Source organism: Protopterus annectens, chromosome 8.part0 (assembly GCF_019279795.1).
Source record: "Protopterus annectens isolate FY-2018-M chromosome 8.part0, PAN1.0, whole genome shotgun sequence".
NCBI lineage: Eukaryota > Metazoa > Chordata > Ceratodontiformes > Protopteridae > Protopterus > Protopterus annectens.
The window spans coordinates 462894814-462914426 of NC_056741.1; positions in this window are offsets into that span (position 1 = coordinate 462894814).

The following is a 19613-nucleotide window of genomic DNA, read 5'->3' on the forward strand; positions in this document are numbered from 1 at the left end:
CTGGCCAAGGCTCTTGCTGCCCCCATAGTGCCTTTTTTAGGCAAGGCTCAAAAGTCAAACCCACCTCCATAAACAGCACAATTAACAAAAAACTGAGGGTTATGCTACTCAACGACAGGAGTTTAAATCTCAAAATGCACGCACTCAAAGCACTCCTCAGTATGGAGAACGTCGACATCTGTGCAGTAACTGAAACCTGGTTCAAGGCTCCAGAGTGCACCCCAGCACTACCAGGCTACAATTCATACCATACGTTTTGGCCACAGAACGCAGACCAAAACACAAAAGGAGGGGGTGTATCCATATTCATCAAGGATACCTACACCTCCAGGTTAGTGGCGCAGCATGATACCTCTGAGATCATCCATGTGCAACTAACATCGGGCAAATCTGCAATGCAAATTGTGACCTGCTACAGATCACCCTCCATGACCCAGGACCACCACTCCACCTTTCTGGAGACACTGAAAAACATAAAGGTCCTACCAAACACCCTGATATTGGGCGATTTCAATTACCCTACCATTCACTGGGAAAACTACTCGAGTACAAATTCCCAGGCCCAGCGCTTCCTGGACTTCATCAACTCAAACGCCCTGGATCAGCAGGTAAACTCCCCTATCAAAGGTGAAAACATGTTGGACCTGGTCATCACCAACATGGGCAACAGGTGTTCCACATCGGAGATCAACCCGTCACTGGTTAGATCAGACCATAAACTAATCACTCTGGATGTCCACACCCCACCACCACCCCCAACTAAGGAAACCACAGTAAAAAACTTTTCTAAAGCAAACTTCACCTTACTTAAGACAGAGGTGGTAAGTTTCACAGTCCCCATGCTAAAGGATAATGCTGCCCAAGATGCAGAAACCTTTACAAATGCACTCTATGAGCACCTACAAGGATGCATGGATCATGCCATCCCTAGAAAAACCAAGACTCACTCCTCTAAGAGAAGGAAACCAGTTTGGTGGACCCCTGCAATAAACAGGCTATACAATAGAAGGAGGAAACTAGTTAAGAAAAATAGCAAATCCCAAGAAGGAAAGACATCCCTGATCAGTATCAGTAAGAAACTGACATCCCTCATGAAATCATCCAAGGCTAACTTTGAAAAAAAAATAGCCAAGGATTCAAAAGATAACCACAAACCCTTCTTTAGCTATGTTAAGAATCTAAGTGGCAACTCACAGATATGCACTGAACTAGTGCAAAATAGCACAAAATATACTGAACCTACTGATATTGCCAACATCTTGGCAGATAGATTCAGTGCAAACTTCACCCCCCTCTCACCTCCAAAAGGGCCCACAACAATACCGGAGAAGTGTAGTTTCCCAAAAATCACAGACGCACAGGTGAAAACAGCCCTTTCAAAAGCCAAAAACACAGCATCAATGGGACCAGATGGTGTCCCAGGCTGCGTCTTGCATGAACTACAGAACAAACTACCCCCCACCTAAACACGCTGTTCAACCTCAGCCTCTCCACAGGCTACATGCCCATAGAATGGTGCTCAGCAATGGTTATTCCTCTCCACAAAGGAGAGGCCACAACTGACCCTGGTAACTATCACCCCATAAGCCTGACTAGCCTGGTCTGCAAGGCTATGGAGCTCATCATCATGGAACTCATTAACAAAGACATTGGGAACCTCCAAACCCTTGACCCGCCCCAGTTCGGCTTTGTTAAGGGCAGATCATGCCTACTAAACCTGGTTGGCTTCTTTGAGACAGTCACCAAGGCCATAGACGAGGGAAAGGTGGTTCACACGGCCTACCTTGACCTCACCAAGGCTTTTGACACTATTCCCCACTCACCAGCCTGAACATAAACCCCTACATAATGAGATGGGTTGTCAACTGGCTTACAGACAGAACTCACATGGTAAGCATAGCGGGCTCCAGGTCCAACTCTAAACCAGTCACAAGTGGTGTCCTGCAAGGCTCGGTCCTGGGACCTCTACTGTTTGGCATATACTTCTCAGAAGTAAAGGCAAACACAGGAGGACTATGGCTAACCAAGATTGCCGATGACTGCAAACTGGGAGCCATAATTGACTCTCCGGCTGACACAGACATCCTCCAAAAGGGCTTTACTGAAATGGACACTTGGTGTCAAAGTCATGGCCTCAAGCTAAATGCCAAAAAATGCATAGTTATCCCGTTTGGGAAAAACAAAACACCCACGAATTACCACATAGGTGGCAGCCCCCTTAATATAGAAGAGGTAATAAGAGATCTGGGGACCCAGGTAGATAGTAATCTCTCCTTTGACAATCATATTGCCAAAGTAGTTAGGAAATCCTTCTATGTGGCCCATCTAATTACTAAAGTGTTTGCATCTAGAAATAAAGAGGTTATAGTGCCCCTCTACTCGTCACTCATTAGACCCATCATAGAGTACAATGCGCCATTTGGGATGTACCTCACAAGATATTTCCAACAGCTGGAAAGACCACAAAAGTGTCTCACCAAGAGGATTACTGGTCTCAAACATATGTCCTATGCAGCCCGACTGAAAAAACTCCAGCTGTACTCAATGGCATATCACTTACTCAGAGGTGATCTCTGCCTGACTTACAAAGCCATGTCCAACTGAGAATTGATGGACATGCTCCACCTAAAAAAAATCCAAGTCACTGTGAGCCACGCGCTCTAGTGAGCTAAACCTTGCCACAACAATAAATAGAACATGCTGGAGAGATACAGTCCTGTCACAGAGACTTCCCATGCTTTGGAACAAAATTTCAAATTACATCAGGCAGAGCCCCTCACTAACACTCTTCAAGAGAAACCTTGATGTGTGGATGGGTAACAGAAAATACACCCCTGGGATCATTTCATTGGCTATGCTTGACAGAGGATCAGTTAATTAATCAATGGGCGGCAAAAGCCGACACACTCTGGCTAGGCTTATAAATGCCCTCTGGCAGATAGCCTAGTACTACCTATGAACCTATATATAAAGTAATGTTAATGACATGAAAAAAAATGAAAGATGAAATTTAAATGAACCTATTTAACCATAAAAAAAATAAAACATTCCTAATAGTAAAAAGATTAAGAAGGCAAAATGGCTATGTGTGCAGGCCTAAGAATTGTCCAAGGAAAGAAAGAGAATAAAATGCATTGGAGATAGGAAATGATGTCAAACTGTATGCAGAATTTCTGAGAATAGCAAAAAGGAAATAATAATAATAAATAAACAGCCATATTTAAATAATTTGTGCAAAAATGGGAGGAAGAGAAAAAATGGGAAAGATGATTTCTGTTTAAATATTGGTGATATTAAGGGAAATGTGTCAGTAAATGTGGGCATGAAAGAAGACAAGGCTTGGAGAAAACAAACAGAAGCAGACAATATTAAGAAGAGGAGTAGGAATCCACACAAAACTATAAATGAATAATTCTTAGATAACTAATACATACACTGTATCATAAATGATAGCAAAGCTGAATGGGTGCTAAAAAATCTTGTTAATGGCTAGGTTGCAGAAAAATGAAGGCATTCTAGCTAGATTGCTTAAAATCTTGTAAAGTTATTTTGTTATTATACTGCTTGGAGTTGGGCAACAAATCTGAAAAACATGAGAGTGACCTTTAGACAGGAAAAGGTCAATTTATATTCAGCTTATGCCTACAAAACTCCAACAAGTAACAATCAAAACTGCTACCCTACCTAACTCCATCCTCAGTGATCAAATTGTACACAATGTTTATGTGTAATTTTTGTAAATAACTTGCACCATTATGTTTAATATTTATTTGTATGCACTGAGACTGTATATACACTCCCCGGGATTCATGAACCTTGCGCCAGGCGCACGCATGGCGTAGGCGCCACAACGCCAGACATGGCCGCCGAGCGATTCATGTACGATCCAATCCCACGTGCACCACCGGCATACGCCTGAGTTGCGCCGCCTCCAGCGTAGGTATGTTAAACACCCCATGTGCAGTGTCGCACCATGCAAATGAAGGCATGTAGCGATTCACGAAGTGGCGTAGGCGTAGCATAAGGGCACGGCAATGTAAACCAAAAAAAACGGTTTACATATATCCAAACATGACATAGGAGTAACGGAAGGCTGTCAACGTCAGGTGTCATACTGGTGCAACATGCCAATGGCGAAAGACACCGAGAATGTCAAAAGAAAACATGCAGAAAATGTAAATAATGACATAAATGGTATGTATGCAGAAACCACAGCAGAACCCCAGGACATGTCCGCGGAAGGTGCGGAACAATGAAATAATATGACAATGTCATAAAAGAGCAGTATAATACACATCAGCCTCACAGCCACAATACACCATAGTATGCATGGAAAGCCACAACCACAGCCCAAGGGTTGCCAAGGAGTGGCGGCAGTGTCCGGTGCCGTAACCATGTATTACTAGTCAATGCCATGCAAATGAGGCAGATAATACTGAATCGCAAAACCCCCGCCGGCGTAAGGCTGCACCAAACGGCACAGAGGTAATACACCGAGGAGTGGCCTAGAGGGAATACATGTCAATCGCAGAGGGGTGTGCCACTGTAGGAGGAAGCACATTGGAGGCCAGCAAACATGGGCTGTACAATGCACATCACAGCATCAGGACCGGCGTGAGGAAATAGATGCGCTGAGAGTACACAATGCGTGCACAGATGCATGTGCACGAGAATGACTACGTTCCACAACCCAGTCATGTGACGGCTGGCCCATCAACAACCACGGATACAGGAAGGTAATGCGGAGAATATGAGGAAATGCGGAAGCAGTGTAATTGGAGTCGTAATGAGCAATCAACACCAATCAACCCACGAAGGGCAATCGGCGGCAGCTGACAACTCTGCATGCAGAATCCCGCAAAACGGGAAAGGGGAGGCATATGAATGCAAAGAAAGTAGGGGATGTAGCAGAATTGCAAAGAGCGAAGAACCGATACAGCACAGCCAAGTAGAGAGGTAGCATAACGGCGGCGGCAAACAAAATGCATGATATGTCATGTGCCTGCAGGATGCACTCCAGGCAATAGTAGGTGCAACGTGTAGAAACAGTAAGGTAAGGTGTAAAGCTAAACCAATGCAGGCAAGTGTAATGTAACACCAAAGGCAACAGCGTTGCAGTGCCAACGGTAAAACACGGAAGATAACCCACAGATACGGCCGCACAGACACACCCAATGACATCACCGGGTGTACAGCACAACAGTATAAAGTGTGAATGCACACAACGCACAGCGCGCATTCCCAAACTCTGCACTTTAGGGTGTAAACACACAGGGAACTTTTAAAATGTATATGTTGGGTGCCGCCATGGCCGTGATGCATCGGCATGTGTCAGAGACAGACGGAGTTGCGGAGGAGGGTGCCGACAACTACCGTAGGCCTCAGAGGAGAAGGAGAGTGTTCAGACCAAGGGTAACCTACCAGGGGCTGCAAGACCTGGAGATAGTAGAGCGTTACAGGGTGGACAGGGACACGTTACAGCAAATAGTGGAGCTGTGCAGGCCACGCCTGAGAACAAGAGACAACAGAGGGGAGCCCATCCCAGTGGACACAAAGGTATGTGTAAGCTTGCGAATACTGGCAACAGGTACCTTTCAAAGGCCAACCGGGGATATAATGGGCATCTCACAGGCATCAGCATCCAGGGTACTACACCAGTTTCTGGATGCCATGTTACGACATGCCCATGAGTATATATACTTCCCCAGATCTCAGGAGGAGTTGGCTAGCAATATGCGCCACTTCCACCATGTGGCACAATACCGGAGGTACTGGGTGCGATAGACTGTGCAGCACATAGAAATCAAATCACCACCGGGGAGCAGGGTAGGCGCTACATAAACCGCAAGGGATTCCCGCCATCAATTGCCAGGTCGTGTGCAATGCGCAGGGCATTATCATGGATGTGTGTGCTGGCAGCCCTGGAAGCTACCACGACTCCCATATCTGGCATGCCTCACAGCTGTATCAGGTATTCACCAGGGGGGACATCACACAAGGTCACCTTGTGGGGGATGCTGGCTATGCACTGGAGCCGTGGATGATGACACCCATCAGAAATGCACACACACACATGCAAGACCACCATAATGAGGCACACGCACAAACCAGAATAATCATAGAGCGTGTATTTGGGATGTTGAAATCATGGTTCCGGTGCTTGGATACATCCGGTGGAGCCCTGCAGTACTCTCCAGGCACATGTGCCCACATATTCATAGTATGTGCAATGCTACATAATATGATCCTGCGGAAACAGCTACTGCAGGGACATAATGGTGTAGGGCCACCAAGCCCACCACAACTGCCAAGGCAAGCACAGGCACAGAGCGTTCAGCACCATGAACACACTGTGCCAGCCCCAGTAGGCAGACGGAGGTGTACCCAATATGCCTATGCCTTGGCAAAGAGGGAACGTATAGCACATACTCTGACAGCGTAGGCCCCATGGACTGACACCTCCCTACCTGCACACACAGTGAAATGGACGGCACACAAACATGGCCGCCCGTAATGTGTACCGTATAGGCAGTCCCATGTGTGACTCCAACATAGGTAGCACCCAAACACTGCACACCCAACAGCCAGTGGAGCATGGAATGCCAACACACCTCAACCGTCTGGCGGGTCCTACAGCAGGCAGTAGCCGTATGCTGCCACGTTCGCCGCAAGGTGTATACATATGTACATATGTGCATACACAGATATGGAGATAGATATCATTACACACATAGAAATATATGTACACATACACAGATAGAAAGTACAACAGGTAAAACAGGGAATCACAGGGATGCAAGGTGACAGAGAAGTAAGACGCGAAATCTCTACATAGTAAACATAGTGAACGACAACCCGAGTATCCGGGAGGGTGGACAGAACAGGGAACGCCACCCATGGAAAGGACAACCTACCTAAATGCATATTCGCGAGTCGGGATGATCGCCAGGCCACGGTACAGTAACAGGACATGTGCGGGTAATATTCTTAGGATATGAGGGCAGAGGTAGACACCGCCGCGGTGATGCGAACGAGGTACTGTGTGCAACCGTCCCTGCGACAGCGGCAGTATGTGTATGTGTGAGGTGAGGGTGTGTGTTCCGCTGCGAGTGTAATGTGTGTGCCACTGTAAAATGTGTATGTAGGTGACATGTGACAGGCGGAGTGGAATAACATGTGTAGGCATACAGTATAGGAACCACAGGCGTATGTACAGCAGTACCCACAAAGTAGTACTGAGAGCTCCTCCCTGGCTAGGCGCGTGGCGACGTAAAACGATGCAAAGCGAAAATGTCCCAGAATGTACCACAGGATTATAGCCAACATGAGATGCAAAGGACGCATGTACAAACCATGACCGTATGTATGGCACCGATATGTTAATTTCAAAATGATACGTCGGCAACTTACACAGCAATACTCATGTACCACGGAAATACGCATGTACTACCCCGGCACCGATCGTGGCCACGTATCATCCCGTAAACACCGTTGTGTGTTCAACGAGTGTTAAACAAGCAATCGCCACCCGAATAGGTGGCAACCGGTAGCACACAGGCCGTCCCAAGTACAGGACCACATTGACCGTAAATATCCGTGACAAAATGCCGAGGGATAGTTGGCACGTACGAACAGCCGCAGATATACTACCGATGTGACGGAGGAATACATGCAGGAAGCACACATGCAGGCGATACCGACACCAGACGACATCAACAAAACCTACACTCCTAGAACAACAGACAGGTAACTTGCAGCTCCCCAGGCAGGGATGGAGCACACACAAAAGCATACCGTGTATGTATAAATGCAAGGCCCACAACCCGTACCCATCACCCACATCCGCCGATATACCCCATCGCACATATCAAAGGGATACAAGCCGCAATAGCAGCAAAAACATACAGGCAGTCAATGACAGCGGCATAACCGCAACATCTCGCGTGGGAAACACTATCAGCAGCAGATGCATACCTGCATCCATTGTGTAAAGGAATACAAGAGCTATGTTACACATCCGAATGCAAAACGCCATCGACAGACGCTGCCAGGACAGGGACACCCACATGTCGAACATAATACCATACCCAACACACACAATCCACGGCTAACACCACAGCGAAATGTACCTGACGCCACACATAGCGGCTGCAGTCACACATAACATAACACAATACATACCATCCCCACGAAGGTAGTGCAAATAACCAACACCCAGCCGAGGAATGAACCATGCCCTAGTTCTGACGCGTACTGTACGAATGGAGGAGATGCACAGGTGATATGCGCAGAAGTACACACCGAGGAACAGCTATTGGTGTGATGAACCCACATGTCGCAGGTGACAACGGATATAAGGAAGACTCCTAGGATATTCAAACTGTATGGTCATACCGAACAAATACAACCAAACGGCTCGAGTGAGAATAAAGTATCTAGCGAGACTCGAACGGAATACAGAAGTCAACACAGGAAAGGTATGTAGAACCCACAAGATGTACTGGTGTGTAACGCATGATATGTATGACGAAGCTGCACTGTATGTGAACGGTGTTTGTAAGTAAAGATACCTGTCCATAAAGCAGAGAGTGGTGAAAGGTGGTTATGTAGTGCTAACCCGCTGAGCATACCAACGACTGTGAACACCGTGTGCACAGCAGTGGGACATCATGTACACAGCCGGGATAACCCAAGGGCTGCCATAGGGGGGCAAAACACAGAACAATGCCACCACCCATGCCGATGCTGGCAGTGGATGTCCAACAAGGAAGTGCCACAGCAGGGGATAGGACATGTATGTATACTGTCACAGCACACATGTGTATGGGCATATACCGTCGATGTCATACGTAATGTGCGCACGACGTGCACATATGCCTCGCAGTAGGGGTTACTATGTCAAGTATGTGTAATACAAAGCTGTCATGATGGATATGTTCAGACATCATACACAGTATCACAGGCATAGCATGCATAATGGAGGTATGGCCTAGTGTTATGTACACTAACAGGATATGTATGGCCTGCACATATGGGCCAGAGTAGTAGCAGAATAGCCACCCGAAATGGAAGGAACACCAAGTAACCATGTCCAAACGATTTGTAGCAGGTGCAATGTGTGCAACAATGACGTCTGGCAGGTCCATGTGTAAACACATGTGCAATGTACACAGTAGTGTCACCTCCCCATGGTAGTGTGCACTGAACAGCAGAGGTGGATGTCAACTGCATGTCTACACAGTACTGCCGCTGTGATGGTACCATGTCCATGTGTCACCCTATCAGAAAGGGAGCTATCACATGACCAGTGCCACAGTGTGTCCCTGTGGGATGTGCACAGGACCTACGTTCCACAGCATGGTGTGTGTCTAGTCTGCGGTGGTAACACAGAAGCCCAGGCTAAGCGATGTGGCATGTGTGCACATATGTAGGTGCGCTTCATTAACCCCGCCCACTGCAAACGCCATGTAGGAGTACTACATGCATCACTAATGCAGAGGACATGGCCCATGTCAGAGTAGATGACACCCCTGTGTAAGTGGTATGCAGATGAGTACAGATGTGTTCCCCATCTGTCATCTGCATATGTAAACTGTCTGAGCCTGGTACACATCACGGCATGACTATACCGTGCCATGTAAAGTTGTAGCTATTGTGGAAGGTACACCACGAATGTGTTATTGTAACCCTGCCCGTGTGTAGATGTGTGTATGGCACAGGTACAAAGGCTACCAATGTACCAGCAACACACACAGTACAGATATGTGTGGCCCTGCAGATGTGTACCCACGCCACAGTGGAATATGGCAACCACAGCACCATGTGGGGCATGTGTGCATACAGCAACCATGTACAATGTGATATGCATGTATGGGGACAATATCCATGTGATACCCAGTGGATGACTGTCGCTATGCAAAGGTGATGTGTATGCACCATGTGTGATGTATCCGACGCAATGACATCTACGATATATCTGCCACACGACACCTGTATGGTTGTTAGCAGTATGAGCTGGTGGAGCTAGAATGCTGCCAGGTATGTAGATGTGGGATATGTAGGCATGGACAGTACTCTGTGACAGCATGTTGTGTATGTAAGCAAATAGTGAACATGAGGGGCCACATGACTGAGGACTGTGTAATGCCACATGTACCTGACATGTAGTAGGTAGCATGATATGCTTGCACCACTGTGTGACCTGTCCAGGAGTCATATAGCCTAACATCCTGAGACACAGGGTATGATGTGATGGTGGATGTGTACATTGGTAATACCAGAATGTGGAATGGTGCTGAAGGGCAATGTGGGGATAATGTCTGATCTGTTACCCTCTGTACCACACCAACCACCCATGCAATGGTATGACAGGTAGCCAGCATGTGGATGTGGCGTGCTGTGGCACACAGAGGCCCAACAAGGGTGCCAGTAAAGGCATGGAGGTCATCAATGAGTGTGTGAAGCACGGATGTGAGGATGTGCCCCAGTGCCATACTGGATGGTCCAGTCATGGGTGTATGAATGCAGTCCCACATGTGCAATGCAGTACCACCCATGTGTAGTGTGATAGATGCGGTAGTGTGGTGGTCAACGTACACAACGTCCATGAATAGGCTAGCAGTTAATTCAGTGGGCTGCTGCAGAGACACATACCAACCAGGTTGGCGGGACATAACAGCTAGGGAGATTGGAGTTGACATTGGGACAGTGTCCTAGGACATAATGTGTGCATGGCAGTACCATGTATGTGTCCACAGGGACAATGCGATGTCCATGTATGGATTGGAACCCTGTAGTGAGTGAGAGTGTGTATTGTTGGTAGGTACTCCATTGGCTGGCATGTTGCCAACAACATCTCAGTTGGCAATGCCTGGGTGACTGTTGTATGCTACATCGAATGTGTCCATAGCAAAAGGAAATAATAATAATAAATAAACAGCCATATTTAAATAATTTATTGCAAAAATGGGAGGAAGAGAAAAATGGGAAAGAATGATTTCTGTTTAAATATTGGGTGATATTAAGGGAAATGTGTCAGTAAATGTGGGCATGAAAAGAGACAGAGGCTTGGAGAAAACAAACAGAAGCAGACAATATTAAGAAGAGGAGTAGGAATCCACACAAAACTATAAATGAATAATTCTTAGATAACTAATACATACACTGTATCATAAATGATAGCAAAGCTGAATGGGTGCTAAAAAATCTTGTTAATGGCTAGGTTGCAGAAAAATGAAGGCATTCTAGCTAGATTGCTTAAAATCTTGTAAAGTTATTTTGTTATTACTGCTTGGAGTTGGGCAACAAATCTGAAAAACATGAGAGTGACCTTTAGACAGGAAAAGGTCAATTTATATTCAGCTTATGCCTACAAAACTCCAACAAGTAACAATCAAAACTGCTACCTAACCTAACTCCATCCTCAGTGATCAAACTGTACACAATGTTGATGTGTAATGTTTGTAAATAATTTGTACAATTGTGTTTAATGTTTATTTCTATGCATTGAGACTGTATATACACTCCCGGATTCATGAACCTTGCGCCCAGGCGCGCGCATGGCGTGAGGCGCCACTGGCATCCAGACATGGCCGAGGCGATTCATGTGGAATCAATCCCACGTGCACCACCGGCATACACCTGAGTTCGCCCACGCCTCCAGCGTAGGTATGTTAAACACCCCATGTGCAGTGTCGCACCATGCAAATGAAGGCATGTAGCGATTCGCAGTGGCGTAGGCGTAGCATAAGCTGGGGCGCAATGTAAACCAAAAAAGCGGTTTACATATATCCAAACATGACATAGGAAGTAGCGGAAGGCTGTCAGCGTCAGGTGTCATACTGGTGCAACATGCCAATGGCGAAGACACCGAGAATGTCAAAGAAAACATGCAGAAAATGTAAATAATGACATAAATGGTATGTATGCAGAAACCACAGCAGAACCCAGGACATGTCCCAGCGGAAGGTCTGGAACAATGAAATAATATGACAATGTCATAAAAGAGCAATTATAATACACATCAGCCTCACAGCCACAATACACCATAGTATGCATGGAAAGCCACAACCACAGCCCAAGGGTTGCCAAGGAGTGGCGGCAGTGTCCGATGCCGTAACCATGTATTACTGATCAATGCCATGCAAATGAGGCAGATAATACTGAATCGCAAAACCCCGCCCGGCGTAAGGCTGCAAAAGCGGCGCAGAGGTAATACACCGAGGTGGCCTGGAGGAATACATGTCAATCGCAGAGGGGTGTGCCACTGTAGGAGGAAGCACATTGGAGGCCAGCAAACATGGGCTGTACAATGCACATCACAGCATCAGGACGGCGTGAGAAATGAATCGCTGAGTACACAATGCGTGCACAGATGCATGTGCACGAGGATGACTCGTTCCACAACCCAGTCATGTGGCGGCTGGCCCATCAACAACCACCGGATACAGGAAGGTAATCACCGGAGAATATGAAATCTGCGGAAGCAGTGTAATTGGAGTCGTAATGAGCAATCAACACCAATCAACCCACGAAGAGGCAATGGCAGCTGACAACTCTAGATGCAGAATCGCAAAAGCGGGAAAGGGGAGGCATATGAATGCAAAGAAAGTAGGGATGTAGCAAATTGCAAAGAAGCGAAGAACTGATACAGCACAATAGTAGAGAGGTAGCATAACTTGGTGACGACAAACAAAATGCATGATATGTCATGTGCAGGATGCACTCAGGCAATAGTAGGTTACTGGCGTGTAGAAACAGTAAGGTAAGGTGTAAAGCTAAACCAATGCAGGCAAGTGTAATGTAACACCAAAGGCAACAGCGTTTGCAGTGCCATGATGAAACACGAAGATAACCCACAGATCTGGCCGCTGAACACACCCAATGACATCACGGGTGTACAGCACAACAGTATAAAGTGTGAATGCACACAACAAACAGCGCATTCCCAAACTCTGCACTTTAGGGTGTAAACACACAGGGAACTTTTAAAATGTATATGTTGGTGCCGCCATGGCCGTGATGCATCGGCATGTGTCAGAGACAGAACAGGTTGCGGTGAGGGTGCGACAGCTTCCGTAGGCCTCAGAGGAGAAAGGAGAGTGTTCAGACCAGGGTAACCTACCAGGGCTGCAAGACCTGGAGATAGTAGAGCGTTACAGGGTGGACAGGGACGCGTTACAGCAAATAGTGGAGCTGTGCAGGCCAGCCTGAGAACAAGAGACAACAGAGGACCCCATCCCAGTGGACACAAAAGGTATGTGTAAGCTTGCGAATACTGGCAACAGGTACCTTTCAAAGGCCAACCGGGGATATAATGGGCATCTCACAGGCATCAGCATCCAGGGTACTACACCAGTTTCTGGATGCCATGTTCTGTTTATGCCCATGAGTATATATACTTCCCCAGATCTCAGGAGGTTGGCTAGCAATATGCGCCACTTCCACCATGTGGCACAATACCGGAGGTACTGAGTGCGATGGGCTGTACGCATAGAAATCAAATCACCACCGAGAGCAGGTGGGCGCTACATAAACCACAAGGGATTCCCCTCCATCAATTGCCGAGGTAGGTATTGCAATGCGCGGGGCATTATCATGGATGTGTGTGCTGGCAGCCTGGAAGCTACCACGACTCCCATATCTGGCATGCCTCACAGCTGTATCAGGTATTCACCGGGGACATCACACAAAGGTCACCTTGTGGGGATGCCTGGCTATGCACTGGAGCCGTGGATGATGACACCCATCAGAAATGCACACACACACATGCAAGACCACCATAATGAGGCTGCGCACAAACCAGAATAATCATAGGCGTGTATTTGGGATGTTGAAATCATGGTTCGGTGCTTGGATACATCCGGTGGAGCCTGCAGTACTCTCCAGGCACATGTGCCCACATATTCATAGTATTGCAATGCTACATAATATGATCCTGCGGAAACAACTACTGCAGGGACATAATGGTGTAGGGCCACCAAGCCCACCACAACTGCCAAAACAAGCACAGGCACAGAGGCGTTCAGCACCATGAACACACTGTGCCAGCCCATGGGCAGACAGGAGGTGTACCCAATATGCCTATGCCTTGGCAAGAGGAGCGATATAGCACATACTCTGACAGCGTAGGCCCCATGGACTGACACCTCCTACCTGCACACACAGTGAAATGGGCCGGCACACAAACATGGCCGCCCGTGTAATGTGTACCGTATAGGCAGTCCCATGTGTGACTCCAACATAGGTAGCACCCAAACACTGCACCCAACAGCCAGTGGAGCATGGAATGCCAACACCTCAACATCTGCGGGTCCTACAGCAGGCAGCGTAGCCGTATGCTGCCAAGTCGCCGCAAAGGTGTATACATATGTACATATGTGCATACGCAGATATGGAGATAGATATCATTACACACATAGAAATATATGTACACATACACAGATAGAAAGTACAACAGGTAAAACAGGGAATCACAGGGATGCAAGGTGACAGAGAAAGTAAGAGCGAAATCTCTACATAGTAAACATAGTGAGCGACAACCCGGTATCCGGGAGGGTGGACAGAACAGGAACGCCACCCATGGAAAGGACAACCTACCTAAATGCATATTAGCGAGTGGGATGATCGCCAGGCCCGCAGTACAGTAACAGGACGTGTGCGGGTAATATTCTTAGGATATGAGGGCAGAGGTGAACACGCCGCGCGGTGATGCGAACGCGTGGGTACTGTGTGCAACCGTCCCTGCGACAGCGGCAGTATGTGTATGTGTGAGGTGAGGGTCTCGTGTGTTCCGGCTGTCTTGAAGTGTAATGTGTGTGACACAGTAAAATGAGTAAGTAGGAGACAAGTGACAGGCGGAGTGGAAAAACATGTGTAAGCATACAGTATAGGAACCACTAGGCGTATGTACAGCAGTACCCACAAAGTAGTACTGAGCTCCTCCTGGCTAGGCGTGGCGGCGTAAAGCGATGCAAAGCGAAAATGTCCCAGAATGTGCCACAGGATTATAGCCAACATGAGATGCAAAGGGCGATGTACAAACCATGACCGTATGTATGGCACCGATATGTTAATTTCAAAATGATACGTCGGCAACTTACACACAATACTCATGTACCACGGAAATACGCGTAATACTACCCGGCGCATTCGTGACCACGTATCATCGTAAACACCGCTGTGTGTTCATGAGTGTTAAACAAGCAATCGCCACCGAATAGGTGGCAACGGTCACAGGCCGTCCCAAGTACAGGACCACATTGACCGTAAATATCCGTGACAAAATGCGAGGATGGTTAGCGCGTCTGAACAACCGCCAGATATACTACCGATGTGACGGAGGAATACATGCAGGAAGCACATGCAGGCGATACCGACGCAGGCGACATCAACAAAACCTACACTCCTAGAACAACAGACGGGTAACTTGCAGCTCCCCAGGCAGGGATGGAGCACACACAAAGCATACCGTGTATGTATAAAATGCAAGGCCCACAACCCGTACCCATCACCCACATCCGCGATATACCCCATACGCACATATCAAAGGATACAAGCCGCCCAATAGCAGCAAAACATACAGGCAGTCAATGACAGCGGCATAACGCAACATCTCGCGTGGGAAACACTATCAGCAGCAGATGCATACCTGCATCCATTGTGTAAGGAATACAAGAGCTATGTTACATCCGAATGCAAACGCCATCGACAGGCGCTGCCAGGACAGGGACACCCATGTCGAACATAATACCATACCCAACACACACAATCCACGGCTAACACCACAGCGAAATGTACCTGGCGCCACACATAAGCGGCTGCAGTCACACATAACATAACACAATACATACCATCCCCACGAAGGTAGTGCAAATAACCAACACCCAGCGAGAATGAACCATGCCCTAGTTCTGCGTACTGTGCGAATGGAGAGATGCACAGGTGATATGCAGAAGTACACACCGAGGAACAGCTATTGGTGTGATGAACCCACATGTCGCAGGTGACAGCGGATATAAGGAAGACTCCTAGGATATTCAAACTGTATGGTCATACGAACAAATACAACCAAGCGGCTCGGTGAGAATAAAGTATCTAGCGAGACTTCGAGCGGAATACAGAAGTCAACACAGGAAAGGTATGTAGAACCCACAAGATGTACTGGTGTGTATGCATGATATATGTATGTGAAGCTGCACTGTATGTGAAGCGGTGTTTGTAAGTAAAGATACCTGTCCATAAAGCAGAGAGTGGTGAAAGGTGGTTATGTAGTGCTAACCCGCTGAGCATACCAACGACTGTGAACACCGTGTGCACAGCAGTGGGACATCATGTACACATCCGGGATAACCCAAAGGGCTGCCATAGGGGCAAAACACAGAACATTGCCACCACCCATGCCGATGCTGGCAGTGGATGTGTCCAACAAGGAAGTGCCACAGCAGGGGATAGGACATGTATGTATACTGTCACAGCACACATGTGTATGGGCATATACCGTCGATGTCATACGTAATGTGCGCACGACGTGCACATATGCCTCGCAGTAGGGGTTACTATGTCAAGTATGTGTAATATAAAGCTGTCATGATGGATATGTTCAGACATCATACACAGTATCACAGGCATAGCATGCATAATGGAGGTATGGCCTAGTGTTATGTACACTAACAGGATATGTATGGCCTGCACATATGGGCCAGAGTATTAGCAGAATAGCCACCCGAAATGGAAGGAACACCAAGTAACCATGTCCAAGCGATTTGTAGCAGGTGCAATGTGTGTGCAACAATGGCGTCTGGCAGGTCCATGTGTAAACACATGTGCAATGTACACAGTAGTGTCACCTCCCCATGGTAGTGTGCACTGAACAGCAGGGTGGATGTCAACTGCATGTCTACACAGTACTGCGCTGTGATGGTACCATGTCCATGTGTCACCCTATCAGAAGGGAGCTATCACATGACCAGTGCCACAGTGTGTCCCTGTGGGATGTGCACAGGACCCTCGTTCCACAGCATGGTGTGTGTCTAGTCTGCGGTGGTAACACAGAAGCCAGGCTAAGCGATGTGGCATGTGTGCACATATGTAGGTCGCTTCATTAACCCGCCCACTGCAAAGCGCCATGTAGGAGTACAACATGCATGACTAATGCAGAGGAGATGGCCCATGTCAGAGTGGATGACACCCCTATGTAAGTGGGATCTAGATGAGTACAGATGTGTTCCCATCTGTCATCTGCATATGTAAACTATCTGAGCCTGGTACACATCCGCGGCATGACTATACCGTGCCATGTAAAGTTGTAGCTATTGTGGAAGGTACACCGCGAATGTGTTATTGTACCCCTGCCCGTGTGTAGATGTGTGTATGGCACAGGTACAAAGGCTACCAATGTACCAGCAACACACACAGTACAGATATGTGTGGCCCTGCAGATGTGTACCGCCACAGTGAATATGGCAACCACAGCACCATGTGGGGCATGTGTGCATACAGCAACCATGTACAATGTGATATGCATGTATGGGGACAATATCCATGTGATACCCAGTGGATGACTGTCGCTATGCAAAGGTGATGTGTATGCACCATGTGTGATGTATCCGGCCTTAATGACATCTACACGATATATCTGCCACACCGACACCTGTATGGTTGTTAGCAGTATGAGCTGGTGGAGCTAGAATGCTGCCAGGTATGTAGATGTGGGATATGTAGGCATGGACAGTACTCTGTGACAGCATGTTGTGTATGTAAGCAAATAGTGAACATGAGGGGCCACATGACTGAGGACTGTGTAATGCCACATGTACCTGACATGTAGTAGGTAGCATGATATGCTTGCACCACTGTGTGACCTGTCCAGGAGTCATATAGCCTAACATCCTGAGACACAGGGTATGATGTGATGGTGGATGTGTACATTGGTAATACCAGAATGTGGAATGGTGCTGAAGGGCAATGTGGGGATAATGTCTGATCTGTTACCTCTGTACCACACCAACCACCCATGCAATGGTATGACAGGTAGCCAGCATGTGGATGTGGCGTGCTGTGGCACACAGAGGCCCAACAAGGGTGCCAGTAAAGGCATGGAGGTCATCAATGAGTGTGTGAAGCACGGATGTGAGGATGTGCCCCAGTGCCATACTGGATGGTCCAGTCATGGGTGTACGAATGCAGTCCCACATGTGCAATGCAGTACCACCCATGTAGTGTGATAGATGCGGTAGTGTGGTGGTCAGCGTGCCTGGCGTCCATGAATAGGCTAGCAGTTAATTCAGTGGGCTGCTGCAGAGACACATACCAACCAGGTTGGCGGGACATAACAGCTAGGGAGATTGGAGTTGACATTGGGACAGTGTCCTAGGACATAATGTGTGCATGGCAGTACCATGTATGTGTCCACAGGGACAATGCGATGTCCATGTATGGATTGGAACCCTGTAGTGAGTGAGAGTGTGTATTGTTGGTAGGTACTCCTTTGGCTGGCATGTTGCCAACAACATCTCAGTTGGCAATGCCTGGGTGACTGTTGTATGCTACATCGAATGTGGATGTAGCCAAACAACACAGACATACCACCACACTGCGTGAGGGCCCACACTGCAATGTACAGCGGTCATGTGTAGGTAGCTAGCTGTGGAGCATGTGATGGACCACGAGGACCCACCATGACTGTCAAGTGATGCGCCCCACACATTTGAATATACCCACCGTGCAACAGCCTGCACATGCGCCCATACAGCACATGTGCATGGAACATGAATACCACCGTGGCGTCTGTGAAAAGGCCAGTATCACCATGTCTCTGTGTGGAATAGCATGGTCCCTACCATTGCGTGCATGTAGCGGAAGTGCACTGTGATATGTGTCAGCATAGTCACATATACTGTCCAGCTGCCGGGGTGCCATGCCATTAACCACCCCCGTCAGCAGACGTCAGTAGTACCGGCCGTTGAGCACATGTACCATGTATGCTGCGATGGGTGTGTGTCCAGGGTGTGGCTAGCAGGGCCGCGAAGCATATATGTTCATCTACCAGAGGGGGGATATCCGTAGGTTTAACACACAGACACATGGAGGTATGGTGCATGCCGAGGGTAGTGTAGGTATGGTATGTGCTGTGTAATGTGTCATCCAGCTATGTGTAGTGCATGGCCAAGCATGTGTGGGTACATGGGAGTCCATACTAGGGAAGTGTGGGTTGCTGTCAGCACATGGCAGTAGCAACTGTCCGAGGTGCAATGTACAGTATGACAACACAGCCAGCATGTAACCTGTGGTGTACAGTGTACTCTCTGTTGCGTGTCACAATGTGTCTAGCGGTCACAAACATGGGTATCCGAACATGGAGTACCTATGATGCATTGTGTTCGGAAAATATACAGTATGTGTGTAAATCATCATGTGATGTGGGATCCCCTCACCTGTGTGTGTTGCAGTCCAGGTATGTGCCTGGGAGGTATGATCTGTGTACAATCTGGACTGGCAGGTGTGCTGTGCAGAGCATGGAGGCAGGTCCCAGGCACCGCAGATAAATGTCAGGCGTGCCTTACTGCATGTGCAGTGCTTGTGTGCAGCACAGTGGAGGGTGCAAGCATTGTCAC